Consider the following 6,000-nt stretch of genomic DNA (forward strand, 5'->3'; position numbering starts at 1 on the left):
GAGACGGATGGGGTGAGCAACAGTACAGCCACATGTGGGAATGTCAAGGAGAGAATGTTTAAGGAATATTGAGGGAACCAGGGAGACATCACAGAGAAGATGACTTCTAAACAGGGGCATTGAAGGATGGGTAGAATCTAACTCCGCTAGGTATGGTGAGAAAGAGAAGCAGAAGAAAGTATAGTTGAGTTTTGTTCAATTTCAGTCTACCCTGACCTCCCAAGTTAAAATTGCCTCCCACCCTTCCTGCCATTCCTTACCACAATCCTGACTCCTCCCCACTTATTTGATGTACTGGTTTTCTACAGTAATCATTAATACACGATACAAATTATTTGTTTGTTATATTTATTGCTTACTGTCCATACTACTCACCTTCACTAGCATGTAAGATCCAAGAAGGCAGGGATGTTTGTCTGTTTTGCTCACTAATGTATCCTAAATACTTAGAACAGTGCCCAGCACTTAGTTGTTTAATAAATATTCATTGAGTGAAAGAATCAACCTTATCATTCAGCTCTTGAGCTACTGGATGCCTATCTCTAACTTTAATGAAGATGGAGAATCTGGAAAGAGAAGGAAGCATGAGAAAAAAATTAATGTATTTAGTGTGGGACCCGTTTGAATCCAACATACCTGTGAGACATCCCAGTCTTGTTTCAGTACCCTGAGGAAGGGAGAAGGGCGGCAATCTAAGCGTGCTTACCACTCTGTGTCTGCTGTTTTAACGTGATATGCAGCATCTTTTCAAGGATCTTTTTCCTCAGGAAATTATCTGTATTTATAGTATTAATATACTCTAGTAGGCATGATAATCTCACATTTTTCTGGCATCATCTATCCTCAAGGGCCTCTAGGCTTCTGTGCTGAGAAGTTATTTCTCTTGCAGCCTTGCATTTACTTCTTTAAACTGAGAGCATCTGTTACAGGAGCTGATTCTACTTGGCAGCTCGCACTCACTCAATAGTGCCCTTAACATCACTACTAAACTCAGGAGTCTGCTTTCCCTGGGACTCACTCTTCTGCCCTAATATGTCAGAGGATTTTCCTCCCACACTGGGTGGAACTGTGAGATACAAAGGCTTTAGATGTGGACACTGTCTTTTGATTTTGTGTTCTAAGCAGTCTTACAAGCAAGATTATCTCTTGGCTAGAACTGATACATATTCTAGTTCTTGGAGATCAGACAGACGTAATATATGTTTAGTCACAGCCCATGTCCATTTCTGACATCAAGTTTACACCTGCTTCACCTTGGCAAAATGAAATCCACTTATATAAAGCACCATAATTTGGAAATTTTCTTAATTACATTGCCGTTTACCTTTGTGCTAATGATGAGGAAATGGCTTATTAAGCAAATTAATAGAGGAAAACCATTGTGAACAGAATGCGTAAAGTTTATAACTAATTCAAGGAAGAAATTTTAAGCAACCTCGAATACTTTAGAAACATCATTTACATGTAAATACCTGGGGTAATAGGCTAATTACAACAGTTTTTATTTCTTCATTGAAACTGTTTCCCTAAAGCATTCTCTTAAACTGCATTTTCATATTCTATCATCTAGTTTCCTCGAAAGTATAACAAGTGGGTTTTTAAATTTCCAATAATTTCGATTTGTCACCGATTATGCTTCCACCCAATTAATGAGGTTTGCCAACAGTGGATTCACCAGTGATGATGCAATGTCATCAGATAAAAATATCAAAGCCCAGTGGTAAATCTAGACATCAAGCAATTCCAGATTTTATAGAGTTGTGTGAAAAGAAAGGAAAAGCACTGAGTGGATTTTATTTAAGCCAGCTGCTGCAGAGTCCCCTCGTGGACTACAGCACAGCAGGGGGCGGCCAAAACTATGAAAAGCAATCCTTTGATGGAATGCTGTGCCTTTAGTTGGTGAAGAATGAAACACATAAAATGTTACCGCCCTTTGATGACTTGCTGCAAGTGTCTCATTGTCTGACCACTGATGTTTCCATTGCCTCTTTCACACTGCAATCTCTAATGTCTTTTTATCTTAATAATTACAAGTGCTAAAAGGCATCTCTTATGAATATGGTGTGGCTGTTTTCCTCCCTCCAGTTATGGTTCTGTCTCTACTTTAGCCAGAAGCTGTCTTTATGTATCTACTTCACATGAAATTGTTTTCAAAAAGAATTTGAAAAAAACATGTCTTTAGTGTATTTCCTAGTACCAATTTCTCTTTGGTCACATTTTTTTTTAATTCTACAAAGAAAACTTACAAACCAAAGATGGGTGGGAAACAGACATGCTGAGGAAAATTACTGACTGGGACACTGGTGAAATTAGAGCAGTGTGAATGGTCCAGGCTTACACAGGGCTGATCGGTTGTGTCTGTGCCCGAATTAGCTTCAGCATCAACTAAACAACTGAGTAAGACAATTTAGTTGTTCATGCTTGGCTTAAACTCTTCTCTGTTAGATCCACACTGAGACTCCTACACTGATTCAGAGACTCCCTGGATCTGTTTCTTCAGTAACAATATTTTGTCTCCTACAGAGTGTAGAGGAAGTTCTTCATAACATTTTCATAAACATTTTCATTTACCCTATCCACTTCTTCCCTCCTGACCTTTGTGGTAAGTGATGCTTCTGATTCTTTAGGCCTTTCCAGAATGCTATGGAGAAAGCAATAATCTTGTTCTCATGGTATCTCTCTGCAAACTCTTAGATTTGAAATTTTTCATTCTGTTACATCAGGTGCTACTCCACTCCCATTTCCATGTTCCTACGTTTGACCTTAGAGTTAGAGAAATTATCTAGACTATGTGTTTAGAGTATGTATTTTTGTCTCTTATTCTCCTTATTGCTTGTGGTTTTCATAAGGAAAGGAAATTGAAACCTGAAGTTGAGCATTCTTTCTTAGAAACATCTGAAATTAGGTGTTAGGTGAAACAGGGATGAAGGGAATGGCATTCCAGGAAAAAGGCAATAACACAGTTTCTAGCTACTGTCAAGTGTAATTGTGGTAGCAGAATATTGTCATACCTATCTTATATTTATTTTTTAAATTTATTTACGTTTTTATTTTAATTCCAGTTTATTAACATATAGTGTTATATTAATTTCAAGTGTACAATATAGTGATTCAACAGTTCCATACATCACCCTGGGCTCATCACAATGAATGCACACCTTGATCCCCATCCCATATTTAACCCATCCCCTCCTCCCAACCATCAGTTTGTTCCCCATAATTAAGAGTCTGTTTCTTGCTTTGTCTTTTTCTGTATTATTTTTTTTCTTTTGCTTGTTTGTTTTGTTTTGTAAGTTTCACATTCGTGGACTCATGGTATTTGTCTTTCTGACTGAGCTATTTCACTTAGCATCACATACTCCAGCTTCACAAGTATATATATGAGTATATGTAGAGTATATTCATTATAAACTCTAGCTTTTTGCAAATGGCAAGATTTCATTCTTTTTTCATGGCTGAATAATATTCCATTGTGTATATGTATGTGTGTGTATATATATATATACACATATATACATATATGTGTGTATATATATATATATATATATATATATCACATCATCTTTTTCATTCTTCAGTCAATGGACACTTGGGCTACTTTCACATTTTGGCTATTGTAAATAATGCTGCTACAAACATAGGGGTGCACATATATCTTTGAATTACTGTTCTTGTATTCTTTGGGTAACTACCCAGTAATGCAATTTCTGGATCATAACATTGTTCTCTTTTTAACTTTTTGAGGACCCTCCATACTGTTTTCCACAGTCTACATTCCCATGAACAATGTAAGAGGGTTCCTTTTTCTCCACATCCTTGCCAATACCTGTTGTTTCTTGCGTTGTTGATTGTAGCCATTCTCATAGGTAGTATCTCATTGTAGTTTTGATTTGTATTTCCCTGATGATAAGTGATGATGAGCATATTTTCATGTGTCTCTTGGCTGTCACCTCCATATCTTAATCACCAGAATATACCTTACATGGCAGAAGGGACTTTGCAGGTGTGATTAACTTAAGGATCTTCAGATGAGGGGAGTATCCTGAGTTATTCAGGTGGATCCAATCTAATCACAAGGTGATTAAAAGGTTAAAAAAAAAAAGGGGGGGGGGAGGGGTGTAGAAAAGGGAAGATCAGAGAAGATGACCAGAAGCAGAAGTCAGAGAGAATCAAGATTTGAGGAAAGCACACTCCTGGGCTTGAACATGGAGGAATGGGTCATAAACCCAGGAATGCAGGTGGCATCTAGGAGCTAGAAAAGTCAAGGAAATGGATTCCCCTTGAGCCTCCAGAAGAAATGTGCCCTACTGACCCATTTTGGACTTCTGACGTTCAGAAATTGTAAGACAATAAATATGTATTGTTTTAAGCCACTAAATCTGTAGTATTTTTTTTAATATTTATTTCTGAGAGAGAGAGAGCATGAGCTAGCAGAGTGGGGGGAGGCAGAGAGAGGGCGACAGAGAGAAATTGTAAGACAATGAATTTGTGTTGTTTTAAGCCACTGCATTTGTAGTAATTTTTTTTATGTGTGTTTATTTTGAGAGAGAGAGGGCGTGAGTGGGGTAGGGGCAGAGAGTGAGAGGGGACACGGGATCCAAAGCGGGTTCTATGCAGACAATAGAGAGCCCAATGCAGGGCTGGAACTCATGAACTATGAGATAATAACCTGAGCCACAGTTGGATGCTTAACTGACTGAACCTCCCAGGTACCCTTAAATTTATACTAATTCTTTGGCAGCATTAAAAAACGAATAGTACACATAGGGAAAACTAAAGGGAGGAAAGGTGAGTGTGCAGTGAGGTAGAAGATAGTGAAGTGTCTGGTATGTCAAGCTAAGAAATTTAAATTTTATCCTGAATGACATTAATGTCCACTGAGAGATTTTAGGCAGAGAGATTTCACAATTAGCTTTGCACTTTAAGCTTTCCACTCCAACAACCATTGGGATGGAGGAAGGGCCGAAATTAGAAGTAAGTTGATTTGGTGACTATCTCCATAATACAGCCAACAAATGCTATGTTTATTAGCTAAACTAGTCAATGAAATGGAGAAAGAGTAATAAGCTGAAGATACACTAAGGAAGTAGAATGATTAAATATGGAGTAACTAAAAAGTAGAATTCTAAGTGACTCATAAATTCTGTGATTGGGAGGATGTTTTTATTTTTCTTGGAGATAAAAAAATAGAAAAGAGGGATTATATTTGGTAAAGGTGCAAGTTTGATTTTAGATGTTCTGTTTAGATATTCTGTGCCTATAAGTTGACAAGTAAAAAGATATTCAGTGGCAGTTGGATATATGAGAAATGGATTAGGATTGTTGACACACAAAGATAGAAAATAAATAACAAGCAGGAAGGAATTATAATGAACAATAATTTAAGGAAGATTCCCATTTCTTTTGACTTCATTTATATCCAAAACTTTTACTAATATTTATAAACCAACAATTCCAAATTTATAACTCTAGCTCTAGTGCTTATAATCTAACCTGAGCTGGGATCCTTACTTAACTATTTTCTGGAGAACACTACCTTGACATTTAAAGGCTTATTAAATCTTACATTTTATCTTCCTGGTTAATAGAACTACCACTCCTGGGTTTCTAAGCCAGAAATCTCATGTCCTCTTCAACAACTCCTGCTCTCTCACTCATATCAAATCCATCACCAATTCCTGTCCATTCTACTTCTCAGATATCTCTGGAACCTATTCCATCCACTCTCTATCCACTGCCATTTCTTTGGTTAAGACTCCCAGAATAACTTTTTACTCATTAATGCATCTTCTTCCCTCCAGTCCATCCACTGCACTAGCACGGAGGGGACATGATAATAACATTGCTCCAACATGGCATCAGGTCCCCACAAAATCCCTTTGAGGCAGGAAAGAGACACCTTGCTTTCTCTCCTTTTATCAGGGGGCAGATTCCCTTGTAGGGACTGTACCCTTCCAAGCACATTATTGACCAGGACCAGGTCAGATGTTCACTCCTTCA

The sequence above is a fragment of the Panthera pardus genome, unplaced genomic scaffold (genome assembly GCF_024362965.1).
Source record: "Panthera pardus isolate Hobbes unplaced genomic scaffold, ASM2436296v1 HiC_scaffold_20, whole genome shotgun sequence".
NCBI lineage: Eukaryota > Metazoa > Chordata > Mammalia > Carnivora > Felidae > Panthera > Panthera pardus.